Source organism: Malania oleifera, chromosome 11 (assembly GCF_029873635.1).
Source record: "Malania oleifera isolate guangnan ecotype guangnan chromosome 11, ASM2987363v1, whole genome shotgun sequence".
Lineage (NCBI taxonomy): Eukaryota > Viridiplantae > Streptophyta > Magnoliopsida > Santalales > Ximeniaceae > Malania > Malania oleifera.
The window spans coordinates 68,849,699-68,867,767 of NC_080427.1; the positions used below are offsets into that span (position 1 = coordinate 68,849,699).

An 18,069-nucleotide genomic window follows, 5' to 3' on the forward strand; every position below is an offset into this window, starting at 1 on the left:
GCTCAAAATGGCTTCAACCCGAGAGTTTTGATTGACCGGCCCAAAGAAGATTTTCCTTTTAGCGTGGTTCAGTCGGCTGGGCTATTGATCCAGTATGCCGGATCTTCATTTCATTAGTACTAGTCGACCGGGCTTATGATCTGATCGACTGGGCCCTTTATAAAAATGCATTTCAGCCTTGTTTTGAATTTCAAAATCTTTTTAAACCTTTTGTATAAGTTTACCTTTTTAAGAGAAAGGTTTTCCATGAAAAGTTTGAGTTCCTAGGGTTAGTCTATGGTCATTATTGAGCTTCTCATCAGATCAAGTAGGGCATGCACATACAATTTAATCTAAATGCATTACAACTAAAACAATATATGACTTCACTCGTTGCTCTTCAAATTGCCATGAAATAAGTTGTGTGATGTGAAGTTTAAGAGCCTCTTGGTTTCCATATTGTAATGACCATTTGTGCCTTCTGAGACATAAATTTGTTCATACACTAAATGGACAAATGAGATACGTATGATTTGTCATTATCAAAACGGGATAGGACTCAAAAAGTCAACAATCTCCCCCTTTTTGATGATAACAAATATAAGAGCAAAATGAGGTTAACATGAAAAGGCCCCCCCTTACAATATGCATAGTTTCAAAATAGACAGTATAATTCAAGCATATCTAGAAAGAAGACATTGAAATATTTAAAGTTAAGAGATTTTGAATTTCAGCTCAATAAGCATTTAGGTTTGACAATATTGCTCAGATATTTCTCCCCCTTATGTTCTATTTTAGAGGCAGGGAGTTAATAATGAATTTTTCAATTTTGCTAAGAGATTTCTCCCCCTTTTGTCATCAACAAAAGGACTAAGCTAAGCACAATATCATTTAAGCCAAAAAAAAAAATTCCTTAGCTTGAAAAAAATCCCCCCTTTTGACACAAAAAATGGGTTTATAGCTATTTGAAAAAAAAAATTACAATTTTGAACACAACAACAGTACAAGTGGCAATTTAAGATCAAGAAAAGATGTTGGACATGATCACTACTTTGATCTTGCACAAGACTTGTTGAAATATTTAGAGTTCAAAATGAGTCTTATGGAATCATAATTTCAGTTAATTAGGCAGTATGTATTTTTATATTTGATCATTTAACCAACCATGCAATACCCTAGTCACTATCAGCATGCATTCACAAGGTATGTAGCAGCCATGCAGATGATGTTCAATTCAATCAGCATACAAATCTCCTAAATAATTATAAGCATGCAAGCACACATTATGCATTAACCATGCAGATTGATTACGCGCTTAAACTGCGTAATTAGGTGATTTAATTCATGCATTAGGGATTCTATTTTTAATTAAATACTTAATTAATCTCAATATTTTAACACAGTGTCCTATTTATAATATTTGGGCTTTATGGAGTAATTTATGAATTTTTGGCATTTTTTTATCTCAGGAAAATTATTGGGAGCTAAAACCGATACTAGTTCGTAATTTGCGCATAATTTTTCCATTCGAGTTTCGATCGAGACAATTCGAAATCCTGAAGAAAGAAGAGAAGATTATTTACAACTTCCATGTTTTGAGTTTTGAGAGAAACGAGCTCTAAGATGGCCAAAATCATCCTCGTTCTCTATAAATAAAATGATGAGGAAAGAAAAAAGGAAGCAAAAAGAAGAAAAAAATAAAAAATAAAAATCTGATGTGACCCGGCCATGTAGCCAGGTTCGGAGCTTCAAACACAGGTTAGGTAGGGCTCTCAGCCCCCTCTCCCTTATATATTGTCGTTTTTTTGTTTCTTTAAAGAGGCAGCCCCTCCTTCCCTTCTCTTCTCCTTCTTCCTTCTCCCTAACTCTCTCACTCTCTTAACTCTCTTTTCCTTTTTTCTCTTTCTCTCAACTCTCTCTCCCTCTCAATCCTTTCGGCCATGCATAACCACGACCCTCCCTTTCTTCCCTCTTCTCCTCTATTCTCCTTCCCTTTCTCTTCCTTCTTCCCTTTCTCCTCCCCGTCCTGTTGCAAACTCGTGCTTCTAGCTACCACGGTGTTGACCTTATAGGTCATATCCCGTTTTTATTATGAAAAATACTCTGATATCTAATGGTTGATGAGTTTGTGTGCAGGACCAATCAGAAGTATCATATGGTGCACACACATGGGCTTGAAGAAGATAAAGACCTAGACCTTTTATTTGTTGTAATTTAATTTGAGTTTTATTCGGGGTTTGTAATAGTAAATAGAATATGGTCTGTAATAATTAATGCCTTACCTACATGGTAGGATTGATAAGTTCAAGACCATAGATGGACCTTAGGGATCACTCTTCGATCAACCTTCGGTCGACCAACGTCGAATTTTCAGGGCATATACTCAAAGACTATAAATCGACCATAGGACCCACAAAATTGCATGAAAATGGCCCCCATAATCTTAGTGTTGATTATCATATGAATAGGGCTAATGTATAAAGGGATTAGGACAAAATGTATTAAAAATGCATGTTCGGTTGACCGAACCGGAATGTATAAAAACATTCGGGTGACTGAATCGGTCAGAGGTCAACAGTTTGACCATAGCTCGGTCGACTGTACCTTGCCAAGTTCACACAAATTGGTTGACCAAACTCCCACCGAGTCAACGTTTTGACTCCATAGTCGATCGACTAGATTTATAAGGGCAACGCTCTGGTTGACCGAACCCCCACATGGGAGAATCCAATCGCCCAGTTGATCGAACTACCTAGTTCAAAATCACCTGGTCGACTGAACCACGTGGAATTGGAAAAATCACCCTTGAGACCCTTAGTTTGGTCAACCGGACTCTTTGTTCAAATTTCTCCCGATCGACCGAACTTTATCACTTGGTCAACCGAACCTCAAGTCCGATTGACCAGCGCTCTCGAGTTGGACAATTTTTTTTATCGAGGCTAAATTTTTTAAATAGGGTTAACTTTGCTAAAATGTTTTAAAACAATCCTAATAATACCCTACATGTCCTGAACGATTATAATTTTGGGGAACTCTATATATACCCCCTCATTTGCAAAAATTAGTGTGTGATTAAAAAAAATAAAGACAATTAACAAATTTTCTCTGATTTTCAAAAGTTCTACTTCTCACATTTAAGTTTCATTCTTTTATTCTTACTCATCCTCATTGCAAATCTTGCTAAGTAAGAGTATTATTGTGAGTTTCTAGTTAAGTTTACACTTTCGTTAGTTCTAGTTTATTGACATACATTTTTATCTGAGAGTAAGCTTGAGTTTTTCTAGGAGACTTCATTAATAAGTCTTTCTTAGGAAAACTTCGTAGAGCTTGTGAGTTTTGCATCATCATTACAACACTCAAGAGTTTGTATTCCTTTTTGTTTGTGAAATAAATTTTTACGAACCGTTTTCAAATATCCAGTGTTGACTCTATGAGTTTAATCCTGTTTTGATAATGACAAATCACTTGGTATTTGATCTGTGCATTGAGATTGTGAACAGGAACTATGTTTAAGCGTGCACGAAAGGACAACAAGTCATGGAAGCCATAAAGAATAAAGTTTACACAACTTGGCAAGATCCATGAAACTCAAAGAGTACAAGAATGAAAATGCAAACACCAAGTACAAGAGCGTCATGGGAATGAGTATTTAGAACTCATGTATTTAAATTTTCATATGATTTAATTTGAGGCTTAACATATACCCTAGAATGACTTTCAGACTCATGCATTTCATGAACATCATTAGGGGACATTTATGAACTTAGAAATATTTTTAAAACCTTGGAAAGTATTTTTATAAAAGACCCAAGAAGGAGAGTAAAGCAGAATTTTAAACTAGAAAGAAAAATTTCAGGAAATGGCCACTTTGGTTGCCTGAACTCAACCTCAGACACCTGAATAATTTCTTCAGAAGCCTAAAGATTAAGTTTAGTCACTTGAAGAATTAATGGCGAAACACAGAATCTGGTCGAGGCACTTTGGTCGTTTGAACCTGAGACTTCGGTCGCCTGAAGTTGTCATTTCAAGATCCTGAACTCAACTTCAGTCACCTGACCCTGTATCCAGGTTGATTTTTCGAAGCACTAAGGAACTTCAGTCACCTGGGCACTCGACCTCAGTCACCTAAACTTACGGGAAAACTTAAAAATATTTTTATTATGAGAACTCGTGAGATATTTTTTAATGCAACGGTCAAGATTGATTCTAAGGGTTGAGCACCTATATATTGAACATCTAAACCCTAGTGTGGTAGCTAAGACAAACGAGAAAAGAAGAGAACATCTTGTTGAAAAGAGAATTGAGACACTTGAACGTCTTGATATACGATTGCTTGCACTTCAACTTACAATCATCAAGCTTGGGCAAATCAACTTAGAAAATCAAAGGGAATCTATTTACACATCTTGATTCCAACTTGTTATTGAGGTTTGGTAAATCCGTTTAGTGTTTTGCAAGAGATTCTCATATCATCATCTGTTATTGAATATCGTTAGAGAGTTTGATCTTAAGTCTTCCTAACTATATAGAGATTGTTTGTTCTTGACAAGTTTGTTACTTGAGAAAGTTTTATATTGTCATTGATATATATTTTTCAAAAAACTACTCAATTCAAAATCTATTGTTGAAATAAGCTGAGCGATAGATAGTGAGTATACCTTCATATATATATTATTTAGATAATCTTACTACTTGATAAAGGGTTTCATCATTGGTTAAATAGAATTGATTCAAGTGTGTGTTCCATTAAAGGATCTATATTTTAGATATTAAAACACTTGATTAAATATCCTTGGAGTCCATAACAATATATTATTTAAGGGATATTTTTTGAAAGATATTACATTGGGTTTTTGATCTTTGGAATACAGATCGTGTATATATATATATTTGCATATTACAAAATCGCGTTGTAATTGAATAGTTGAAAGAAAGATTTTTTATTTAGATCTTTACAATATTCAAGAAAATTTTTTTAACAAGAGCATATTTGATATTTGTGCATCTTGTCTTCGAGGCTATTACTCATACAAATATTTTGGAAGATTTGATAAACGAGAATTTGCGTGTTAGAGCATATCATTCATAAACGATTGTATCATTTCATTCATTTTGAGCTTCAAGTTTCATCATATGATTATGTATTAGGAATTTGAATTGTACTCACGAGTTTTTTTTTAAGCAACTTTGAGTGTTCTACAGATTTCATTGTATTCACAATTCAGGTTGTGAATTAGGTTTAAGGAGAGAGCTGTATCTCTTGTAAGTAGTGGAGTAGCAGAAAGATGTACCTCTTGTAAGCAGTGGATTGTAAGGGAAGTTCCATCCTAATTTAAGGAACAGAGATTATAGTGGAATCCTTGAGTAGGTTGCTTAAGGCGAGGACGTAGGCCGGGTTGGCTGAACCTCGTAAAAATTGTGTTTGCATTCTCTCTTCCCTTATCTTTTTAATTTTTGCAACGCAATTCATTATTTACATTGCATGTATGTATGTTGAATAATCTCACACAAACTTGATAAGAAATTTATTAAATATAGGAAAAGGGATTAATTGATAAATAAGTTTGAAAGAAGTTTTAAAATAACCAATTCACCCCCCTCTTGGGATTACACCTAAATCAACATCTACTATGCTTATTTTTAAGAAAAATATTTTTGGGATAATTGCTTATGAAGATCTTTATTATTGTACCTTTTGATTGATAATATCATCTTGACACAAAGATCAAATAATTTTTACAAACCGATTTCAAATATATAGTGTGGTTTATTTTGAGAAAAATATTTGTTGAAGGTATTTGAAAGTGTGCTTGAAGATAAACAATATTTTAAAAATCGACTTCAAATATCTCTTGTGATTTATTGTGAGAAAAATATTTGTTGAGGATATTTGAAGCGCGCTTGAGATCTTTGTTGCTGCATTGTGAATGATACTATTATTTTGACATAAAGATCCTTTCATATACACTCTTATGAACTGATTGTTATATTTGCATTAATCTTTGAGAGTAGACATTAAGACTACACTGAGCTTATCATATCTTATCATTTGGTAGTGCGCATTGATTTGTGATATTGAGCTATACTGGTGTACATATTTGCTTGTGAAGAAGCGTATTTCAGTGTACCAAAAATTCATATCATTTGTTGTATTCTAGGCATAGACCTGAAGAGGGAGACTAACCCTGTGGAATAGTCCCAAACTAGTTTAGACCCAGTTAGGAAAACTAGGTGCACCACCCTGGTAAGGTATGTTGTATTACGCGCCACAATTGCGTAATTATGCATTTAAATTCATACATTCAAGATCATAATTTTAATTAAAATGCCCGATTTTGTCTAATGTTTTAATCATTGAGCTCGCTCGATAATTTTAAGGTAAATTAGCCTACTTTTGTTGAAAATCTACGGACACTCATATTTTATTATTGCAGGATAATTTTTGGAAGCTGAGTCATGCACGCAAAGATAGGCTGTTTTCGAGACTATTTTGTAATCTGCGCGTAACTCTCTCATCCGACCTCGTATTTAGATGATTCAAAATGACATAGAAAGCTAAGAGAACCCTCTTAACACTTTCATGTTTTGCATTTTGAAAAATACTAGCTGCATCAAGGTTGAAATTAGACGTGAAGTTACCATACGCTATTTTTATGGATTATTTCGTGATTACTTCGTAATCTGGGCATAACTTTCTTGTCCAAACTCTGATCAAGATAATTAAAAATGCCATGGAAATATAAGGAAATTATCTAAATTTTTTGAATTTTGAGTTTTGAAAGTTATGGGCTGTAGGAGGATCAAAATCATGCTTGAAAGTGGAGGGTAAACCGCATGCCTTTGAAAAAAGAAAAGAAAAGAAAAGAAAAGAAAATTTTTTAAAAAATAATTAAAGGATGACGTGACCTAGCCATGCAGCCGGGTCCTCTTGATGTGCTAGGTGAAACACAACACAAATAAAAGAAAGAAAAAGAGAAAATAAAGGAAGGAATTGAAAAGTCAAAGAAAAGGAATTGAAAAAGTAAAAAGCGAGGAGGCCACTTAGGGTTTCTTGGAAAGGGGGCATCAGGAAGGTTACATTTTTTTTACGTTGGGGGCGTGAGGCACACTAGGGGGCACACGGATAGGAAGAAAAAGAGGGTTGGGATTTTTCTTTTCTTTTGGGGAGAGGCTGCATGAATAGGAGGAGGCCGCAGGTGGAGGCATCCGTCCGGGGAGGTCTTCGTTCTTGGAGTCTTTTAGAGAGGTTGTGCTACATTAAAAAAAAAAAACTATCAGTGGTAAAGGAGGGTTGATGGCACACAGAAAATTTAAAGCTTTTCAAGAATTGGGAAGCGGCGAACTACGGCGGTGCTCAGAGTGTTTGCGGCACGTGACAGCGGTGTTGTGGGTGTTGATTTTTCTTCAACTCTCCAAATAAAAGAAGTCATGGTGACATATTATATGTTGGATTTAATTTTCATAACAAACTAATTTTTGTATTCTAGGAAAACGATGTAGCTCGGTTTTAAACTATGCTTGCTCGTTGATGCTAATATGAAGTAGTTTTCCTTTATGTTTGTTTGAGTCATTCTGCGCTTAATGCTTTTAATTAACTGGCCATTAATTAAATGATATTAGTCTTGTGATTTGCTACCGAAGGGGGGGGGGGATTATAGGATAGATCTTGGATAATTCAGCATAGGTGAATATATAGATCGAAAGACTTGTATGAACCTACGTAGCATTAAAAATCAAGGGCCTTATTGTGTTCTTGCGTTATGAATTTGCATAATCTTATGTTAAATAATAAACAAGAATAGGTTCTGATTGACTATCGAAAGAAGCTTTTGGAAAAATTGGCGATTTGCTAACAAACAGAGAAAACGAAGTTGAATTAATTAGATGAGTAAAGCATAGTGAGAAACTAGGTGAAATCGGTTTCCTAGAAGTTTTCATCCTCAGTAATTTGATACGTGGTAGCCAGTTTTATTTTCCCCTGAATAGTTTATTTAAAGTAGCCTTAATTAAATTTTGCATTCTAAAATTATTAATCTTTCTAAATAAAATCAAGATTAGTACAATTTTGGTACTTGGTAAAAATTAAGACATCAATCCCTGAGGATGATACTCTTCATATCACTATATTATAAAAATACGATACTGTGCACTTGTAGTTTTGCACCGATCAAGTTTTTGGCACCATTGCCGAGGATTGAGTTTTTCTTATTTTTGCCAATATTGATACAAAGTAATCTTGGTTTTAATTTAGAATTTTATTTTTATATTTTTCATTTTATTTCTTTTCTTTTTATTTTTTTTATCTTCCTTATTTCATGTGTGTTTTTGATGTTGGATGTGTCGTGCTAGAACACATGCCAGTATTGCTTTTGATCCGGAGATTGAAAGAACACTTAGAGTACTAAAAAAAAAGAGGGTACTAGCCATAGAGAACGGACAAGATAATGCGCAGCCACGCGCCTTGAAGGATTATGTATGGCCAGTTGTGAATGACAACTATTCGGGCATTATACGCCAGCCCATTAATGCCAACAATTTTGAGCTCAAACCCACATTAATCAGCGTGGTGCAGCAGGCCCAATTCAGTAGATCATCACTTGATGATCCCAATATCCATCTAGCGATGTTTTTGGAGATTTGTGATACTGTGAAGATCAATGGTGTTACCGAAAACACCATTAGACTGAGATTATTCCCTTTCTCTTTGAGGGACAAAGCAAGAGGTTGGCTACAGTCTCTCCAATCGAGGAGTATCACTATTTGGCAGGACATGGAAGAAAAATTTCTTGTTAAATTCTTTCCACTTGCAAAAATAGTCGAACTCAGGAGTGAGATTGGTCAATTCACGCAACATGATTTTAAATCACTCTATGAAGCATAAGAAAGGTATACAAAATTTGATTCGACGCTGCCCACAACATGGATTTCCGGATTGGTTGCAGATTCAGATGTTCTATAATGGGTTAAATAGGCAAACTCGGACTTTAGTTAAGTCTGCATCTAGGGGAACTTTGATGTCAAAGACACCTGAGGGTGCTACTGCTCTTTTGTAAGAAATGACCTCAAATAACTATCAATGGCCAACTGAAAGAACTATGACTAAGAAAGTTGCCGGAATTCATGAATTGGAGCCATTTGCTACACCTTCTGCTCAAGTTGCTTCTCTGTCTCATTGGATTTCAGCTTTGGCCACCTAGAGGATACCACAAAGTGCAGAATATGTGGCAGCTACAAGTAGGATAAATCCGAGCAATGGAACTACAATTATCGTAGTGATCCTTTGCCACAATATTACCATCCAGGGCTTCAAAATCATGAGATTTTGTCTTACGGAAATACAAGTAATGTGCTGCAATCTCCTCCAGGACTTGATAGTCATCAAGGTGAGAAGAAGATGTCATTTAAGGATGCCATGATATCATTTATTAATGAGACAAAAGCAAGGTTTAAAAAGATTGATTCACGGTTAGACAACATCGAGACTCATTGCAATAATATGGGAGCCACTATGAAGAATCTTGAAATGCAAATTGGGCAATTGGCCACGACCATAAATTCCCAACAAAGAGGAACTTTTCCTAGCAACATAAAGGTGAACCCAAAGGAAAAATGCAAGGCCATCACACTTAGGAGTGGAAGAGAAATTAAGAAGTCACCAGCAAAGGAAACCATTTCCACACCTACACTGAAAATAATGGTTGAAGCAAGAATAAAGTGGAAGAAGAGAAGATGGTGGATGACACCCCAAGATAGACTGACACGTCACCAGCAATTTCATTTCCTAACAATCCTGTTATTCTCTTTACTCCACTTCCTTATCCTCAATGTTTTCAAAAACAAAAATAAGATAAGCAATTTTCTAAGTTTTTGGATATTTTAAAGAAAATTCACATAAATATTCCTTTTGCTGATGCCTTGGAACAAATGCCAAATTATGTCACATTCTTGAAGGACATCATTTCCAAGAAAAGAAGATTGGAGGAGTTCGAAATAGTGAAGCTTACCGAGGAGTGTAGTGCTATTCTTCAAAAGAAATTGCCTCAAAAATTAAAAGATCTAGGGAGTTTTACTTTGCCTTGCACTACTGGAAATTCATTTTTTGATAAAGTTTTATATGATCTTGGTGCTAGCATTAATCCGATGCCACTTTTTGTCTGCAGGAAATTGGGACTTGGAGAGATGAAACAAACAACCATTTCTTTGCAACTAGCAGACTGATCCATCAAGTATCCACGTGGAATCATAGAAGATGTATTAGTAATGGTGGACAAATGCATTTTTCCTGCTGATTTTGTGGTGTTAGATATGGAAGAAGACCAAGAAAGTCCACTAATTCTTGGCCACTCGAAGGGCTTTAATTGATGTTTAAAAGGGTGAGTTAACATTGAGAGTGGACAAGGAAGAGGTTTTGTTCGAAATCTACCAAGAAATGAGATTCCCAGAAGATCCAAGCACTTGCTTTCGGGTAGATGTCATTCAGAAAGGTGTAGAAAAAGCCTTTCAAAAAGATGTACCAGCTGATCACCTAGAATGATCCTTGCAGCAAATTACAACATAGTAGTGTGTGGGGAGGCTAGAACCTATGGTAGCAAAGACAGATTCTATAATATCTAAAAAAAAGATGCAGCAACCTATATCTCCAAAGTTGAAACAATTCCTTGAGCATCTTCGCTATGCGTTCTCAAGTGATGTGTATGAAAATGCAAAAATCTACAAAGAGTAGATGAAGAAGTGGCATGAAAAACAGATTCTTAGGCATGAGTTTGCTCCAGGACAACAGGTTCTACTCTTCAACTCACGATTAAAACTCTTCCCAGGTAAGTTGAGGTCAAGATGGACAGGTCCTTATACAATTGACATAGTTTTCCCTTTTGGAGCAATAAACTTTAAGGATAAGACAGAGAACATATTCAGAGCGAATGGTCAGAGATTGAAGCACTACTATAGAGAAAAAATGGAGAGGAACTGTGCATATATTCCTTTTGGAGATCTTGGTTGATGAAGATTGAAAAGTCTGGCTGGAGACGTTAAAACAAGCGCTTATGGGAGGCAACCCAAAGAGTTTTTTTTTTGTTTATTTTTTTTATTTTATCTTTATTACTTTATTTATTTATCTATTCATTTTTTACTAATTTAGAATTTTGATGCAAGTTTATTTGGCACGAGTACAAAGTTGAAAATTTAATTCCTCGATGGATTCACCAAGAGCCAGGGAAGTTTCTTTCTTTGCTTCAATCTTTCTCATCTTGAATAACATTGAAAAAAAAATGTGAATATTGATTATTAAGGCATGAGTGACACTACTTATGCCCTTCACATACCTGAATATAACCTAAGAGTACACACTTGGGTCAATTATATGTAGTTTCTCTTTATATGGCTAAACTAAGAATTGTAACTCATTGAAGGTTGATTGGTAGTTCATTTGTGTTAATCTGGTTATATAAATTCTTGTATCTACAAGGTATCTTTTAAGGCTAAAAAATACACGTTCACGTGACTTGTAGCACTTAGGGTTCCTTGTGAATACTGAGAGACCACTCGTGGTGACTTTGACACCTTGTGAGGTACCGTTGAGCCATTTATCATTCGTTTGAGTTTTTGACGTCAACTCAGAGTTCATGAAACTCAACTTTTCCTATTTTTTATGGATATTATTTGTACACTAGTCTTAGTTTTTGAATTGCTAGCCTAGAGGTGACATCTAGTGGGGAGATAGAAACCTAGGTCTTGTAACATACTCAAGATGTGAAGGCTCAGCCACCCCTAGGAATAGACTTATTTTTTATGGACTTTTGTTTGAGCTTAATGTACATGGGTGGTATAAAAACAATAAAAGAAGTGTCATGATTGTCCTAACTGACCATGAAAAGAAAGAAATTGAAAAATGAGCAGAAGAAAGAAAAAGAGAAATAGAAATACCCCAGAAGAGATGAAAGATTAATGCCTGCTCCACATAACTACAACAAAAGAAGGGACACGACACATGTTCTCCACATATGAAGACTGTGATGACCTGCTTAATTTCCATATTTTTTTTCCTCCATAATATAAATATAATATCACAAAGCTTAGCAGATCATAGTCCACCTGGACCCGTGGGTACAAGGGATATATCAGAACATATAGTAGAAGCCTAAGCAGCAGGAAACATACAATCATATACATCTCATTATACCATACATCACAATACCAGAGTTACTACAACCACTGTATTTATATACACACAGTACACAACCCAAAAGATATCTTAGGGCCATCCCACAAAATACATCCGACCCTATCAAGACACTTACCCTTCTGGAAGGGTAGATCCACAGTACTAGATCAGCGGGGCTTTACCCGCTCTCCTATCAGGGACTCCTAAAATTTTTATAAAATTTTGGAGTGAGATACCTCTTAGTAAGGGAAATAAACTAATACTAGTGTGTGGCAATAAAAACAGCGTATGGTAATTTCATGTCCGATTTCGACCTTAATGTAGCCAGTATTTCTCAAAATACAAAACATGAAAGTTGTAGAGGGTTCTCTTAGCTTTCCAAAATATCTTGAATCATTTGAATTGAACGTCGGATGAGAGAGTTACAGGAAGGTTACAAAATAGTGTCGAAAACAACCTTTCTTTGCGTGCATGACTCGACTTCCAAAAATTATCCTGCAATAATAAAATATGAGTGTCTGCATATTTTCAACAAAAGTAGGCTAATTTATCTTAAAATTATTGGGTGAGCTTGATGATTAAAGCATTAGACAAAATCGGGCATTTTAATTAAAATTATGATCTTGAATGCATGAATTTAAATGCATAATTACGCAACTATGACGCGTAATCACACCCCCCAACTATCATTTTGCTAGTCTCTAACAAATAACGTGAATGCAATTTAGGGTGGTGCCATATTAATTTCAATGAATGAACGCACATGTAACACAACCATACCATTTCACAAACAGGAATATCACCAACGTACACACAAGCTACTCATACACAATTCACACAACTTTGACGCAAGTCACTCATGCAGTTTCATCATTATATAGCCATTAAGAGCAATATACTCATATAAAATTAACCAGCAATCACAATTGAGGGTTAATGTAGTCATATAAATTTGAGTATAAATAGGCGAACTCTTGAGGCATGTGTAATGTGTATGACTCGTTACATCCAAGATATCCATGGACACCTAAAGAATTGTTGCTTTGACTCGGCGTAACTAGTATACCCTAAAAAATGCTCAAAAAGAATGGTTTCACTCATCATATGTGAGGAGTTTCATGATCAAACATCCCACATACTGCAAGGAACAAACGCTAAATGTATGGAGTGAGCTAGTCTGAAAAGGTTCTAGGCTAACCTACTCATCATATCCAACCAAGACCACCCTAGATCAATTTATTCACAAACCAGGCATGAATACATCTGAGGCATTAGGCGGGTGAAGAGTCTTCATATGTGGAGAACATGTGTCATGTCCCTAACTTTTGTTGTAGTTGTGTAGAGTAGGTATTAATCTTTCACCTCTTCTAGGGTATTCCTATTTCTCTCTTTTTTTTTCTTCTGCTCATTTTTCAATTTCTTTCTTTTCATGGTTAGTTAGGACAATCATAAAACTTCTTTTATTGTTTTCATACTGCCCATGTGCATTAAGCTCGAACAAGAGTCCATGAAATAAGTCTATTTCTAGGGGTGGCTTAGCCTTCATATCTTGAGTAGGCTACAAGACCTAAGTTTCTATCTCCCCACTAGATGTCACCTCTAGGCTAGTAATTCAAAAACCAAGACTAGTGTACAAAGAATATCTAGAAAAAAATAGGGAAAGTTGAGTTTAATGAACTCTGAGTTGACGTCAAAAACTCAAAAGAACGATAAATGGCTCAACAATACCTCACAAGGTGTCAAAGTTGCCACAGGCGCTCTATCAGTGTTCACAAGGAGCCCTAAGTTCTACAAGTCACATGAACGTGTTTTTTTTTTCAAGAGATACCATGTAGATACAAGAGTTTATATAGCCATATTAACACAATTGAACTACCAATCAACCCTCAACCTTCAATGAGTTACAATTCATAATTTACCCATATAAAAAGAAACTGCACATAGATGACCCAAGTGTGTACTCCTAGGTTATATGCAAGTATGTGAACGACATAAGTAGTGTCACTTATGGTCTAATCATCCATATTCACATTTTTTTCAATGTTATTCAAAGATGAGAAATATTGAAGAAAACAAAGAAAAACTTCCCTGGCTTCTTGGTGAATTCGTCGAGGAATTAAATTTTCAGCTCTGTACTCGTGCCAAATAATCTTGCATAAAAAATCTAAATTATTCAAAGGTGCATAGGTAAATAAATAAAGTAATAAAGATAAAAAAAAAATAAACAAAAGAAAAACGCTTTGGGTTGCCTCCCATAAGCGCTTGTTTTAACGTCTCTAGCCAGACTTTTCAATGTTCATCAACCAGGATCTCTAAGAGGAATAAATGCACAGTTCCTCTCCATTTGTTCTCCATAGTAGTGCTTTAGTTTCTAACCATTAACTCTGAATATTTTCCCTATATTCTCCTTCAAGTATATTGCTACAAAAGGGAAAACTTTGTCAATTGTATAAGGACCTGTCCATCTTGATCTCAGCTTATCCGGGAGTTTTAATATTGAGTTGAAGAGTGTAACCTATTGTCCTGGAGCAAAATCATGCCTAAGAATCTGTTTGTCATGCTACTTCTTCATCTTCTCTTTGTAGATTTTTGCATTTTCATATGCATCACTTGAGAACGCATAGCGAAGATGCTTAGGGAATTGCTTCAAATCTGGACATATAGGTTGCTGCAACTTTTCTTTAATGATTATAGAATCCGTCTTTGCTACCATAGGCTCTAGCCTCCCCACACGCTGATGTGTTGTAATCTACTGCAAGGATCGTTCTAGGTGATCAGCTAGTACATCTTTTTGACAGGCTTTTTCTACACCTTGCTGAATGACATGTACCCGAAAGCAAGTGCTTGGATCCTTTAGGAATCTCATTTCTTGGTAGATGTTGAACATAACCTCTTTCTTGTCCACTCTCAATGTTAACTCACCCTTTTGCACATCAATTAAAGCCCTTCCAGTGGCCAAAAATGGTTGGCCAAGAATTAAGGGCACTTCTTGGTCTTCCTCCATATCTAACACCACGAAATCAGCAGGAAAAGTGAATTTGTCCACCTTTACCATTATGTCTTCTATAACTCCACGTGGATACTTGATGGATCGGTCTGTTAGTTGCAAAGAAATGGTTGTTTGTTTCATCTCTCCAAGTCCCAATTTCCTATAGAAGGAATGGCATAAGATTAATGCTAGCACCAAGATCACATAAAACTTTATTAAAAAACGAATTTCCAATAGTGCAAGGCAACGTAAAACTCCCTGGATCTTTTAATTTTTGAGGTAATTTCTTTTGAAGAATAGCACTGCATCCTTTTGTAAGCTTCACTGTTTCAAACTCCTCCAACCTTCTTTTCTTTGAAATGATGTTCTTTAGGAATTTGACATAGTTTGGCATTTGTTCCAAGGCATTTGCAAAAGGAATATTGATGTGAATTTTATTAAAAATATCCAAAAACTTAGAAAATTGCTTATCTAATTTTTGCTTTTGAAAACGTTGAGGATAAGGAAGTGGAGTAGAGAGAATAGGAGGATTGTCAGGAAATGAAATTGCTGGATGCATGTCAGTCTCACCTGGTGTATCATCCACAATCTACTCTTCTTCCCCTTTATTCTTGCTTCGACCATTATTTTCAATTGTAGGTGTGGACATGGTTTCCTTTGCTGGTGACTTCTCAATTTCTCTTCCACTCCTAAGTGTGATGGCCTTGCATTGTTCCTTTGGGTTCACCTCTGTGTTGCTAGGAAAAGTTCCTCTTTGTTGGGAATTTATGGTCGTGGCTAGTTGCCCAATTTGCATTTCAAGATTTTTCATGGTGGCTCCCATGTTGTTATAATGAGTCTCAATGTTATCTAGCCGTGCATCTATCTTTTTAAACCTTGCTTTTATCTCCTCAACAAAAGATATCATGGTATCCTTAAGTGACATCTTCTTCTCATCTTGATGACTACCAAGTCCTGGAACAGGTTGCAACACATTCCTTGTATTTCCATAAGATAAATTCTCATGATTTCGAAGCCTTGGATGGTAATATTGTGGCAAAGGATCTCCACGATAAGTGTAGTTCCTATTGTTGATGTATTGAACCTGTTCATGAATCGCTTTATTGCTCGGATCTGTCCTATATGTAGCTGCCACATATTCTGCACTTTGTGGTATCCTCTGGGTGGCCAAAGCTAAAATCCGATGAGACAGAGAAGCAACTTGAGCATAAAGTGCAGCAAATGGCTCTAATTCATGAATTTCGGCAACTTTCTTAGTCATAGTTCTTTCAATTGGTCATTATTAGTTATTTGAGGTCATTTCTTCCAAAAGAGAAGTAGCATCCTCAGGTGTCTTTGACATCAAAGTTCCTCCAGATGCAGCATCAACTAAAGTCCGCGTTTGCCCATTCAACCCATTATAGAACATTTGAATTTGCAACCAATCCAGCAAACCATGTTGTAGGCAGCGTCGAATCAAATCCTTATACCTTTCCCATGCTTCATAGAGTGATTCAAAATCATATTGCTTGAATTGACCAATCTCACTTCTGACTTGACCTGTTTTTGTAGGTGGAAAGAATTTAGCTAGAAATTTTTCTAACATATCCTGCCAACTAGTGATACTCCTAGGTTGTAGAGGTTGTAGCCAACCTCTTGCTTTGTCCCTCAAAGAAAAAGGGAATAATCTCAGTTTAATGGTGTCTTCAGTAACACCATTGATCTTCATAGTATCACAAATCTCCAAAAACATTGCTAGATGGATATTGGGATCATCAAGTGCTGATACACTCAATTGGGCCTGCTGCACCATGCTAATTAATGAGGGTTTGAGCTTAAAATTGTTGGCATTAAAGGGCTGGCGTCTGATACCCGAATAGTTGTCATTCACAACTGGCCGTACATAATCCTTCAAGGCGCATGGCTACGCATTATCTTGTCCATTCTCTATGACTAGTACCCTCTTTTTCTTTAGTACTTTAAGCGTTCTTTCAATCTCCAAATCAAAAGGAATAATGGCACGTGTTCTAGCACGGTGCATCCAACATAAAAAATACACCTGAAATAAAGAAGATAAAAAAATAAAATAAAATAAAAAGAAAAGAAATAAAATATAAGATATAAAAAAATTTCTAAATTAAAACCAAGATTACTTTGTATCGATATTGGCAAAAATAAGAAAAACTCAATCCTCGACAATGGCGCCAAAAACTTGACCGGTGCAAACTGCAAGCGCACAGTATCGTAGTTTTATAATATAATGATGTGTAGAGTATTGCCCTCAGGGATTGATGTCTTAATTTTACCAAGTACCGAATTTATAATAACCTTGATTTTATTTAGAAAAGTTAATAATTTTAGATTGCGAAATTTAAACAAAGCTACTTTAAATAAACTATTCAATAGAATTTAAAACTGGATGCCGCTTATCAAATTACTGATGGTGAAAACTTTTAGGAAACCGATTTCACCTAATTTCTCACTATGCTTTACTCATCTAATTAATTTGATTTCGTTTTCTCTGTTTAGCAAATCCCCAATTTTTCACAAAGCCTGTTTCGATAGCTAATCAAAACCTATTCTTGATTATTATTTAACATAAGATTATACAAATTCATAACGCAAAAACGCAGTAAAACCCTCGATTTTTAATGTTACGAAGGTTCATACAAGTCTTTCGATCTCTATATTCACCTACGCTGAATTATCCAAGATCTATCTTATAATCCCCCCTTTCGGTAGCAAATCACAAGACTAATATCATCTAATTAATGGTCAGTAAATTAAAAGCATTAAGCATAGAATAACTCAAACAAACATTAATGAAAACTACTTCAGATTAGCATCAAAGAGCAAGCATAGTTCGAAACTGGTTACATTGTTTTCCTAGAATACAAAAATTTAGTTCATTCCAAAAATTAAATCAAACATATAAGATTTCACCATGCGTTCTTTTATTTGG

General features: G+C 35.5%; 2 non-coding genes across 2 annotated transcripts; one reads left to right on the forward strand and one right to left on the reverse strand.

Moving 5' to 3' along the window:
- Nucleotides 1–8,797: 8,797 nt before the first annotated feature.
- LOC131143594 (small nucleolar RNA R71) lies at nt 8,798–8,905 on the reverse strand. The gene has a single exon (XR_009133579.1). It is a non-coding gene; the product is annotated as a small nucleolar RNA R71 (small nucleolar RNA).
- A 7,653-nt stretch (nt 8,906–16,558) lies between these two features.
- On the forward strand, nt 16,559–16,665 carry LOC131143659 (small nucleolar RNA R71). The gene has a single exon (XR_009133641.1). It is a non-coding gene; the product is annotated as a small nucleolar RNA R71 (small nucleolar RNA).
- The last annotated feature ends 1,404 nt before the right edge of the window (nt 16,666–18,069 follow it).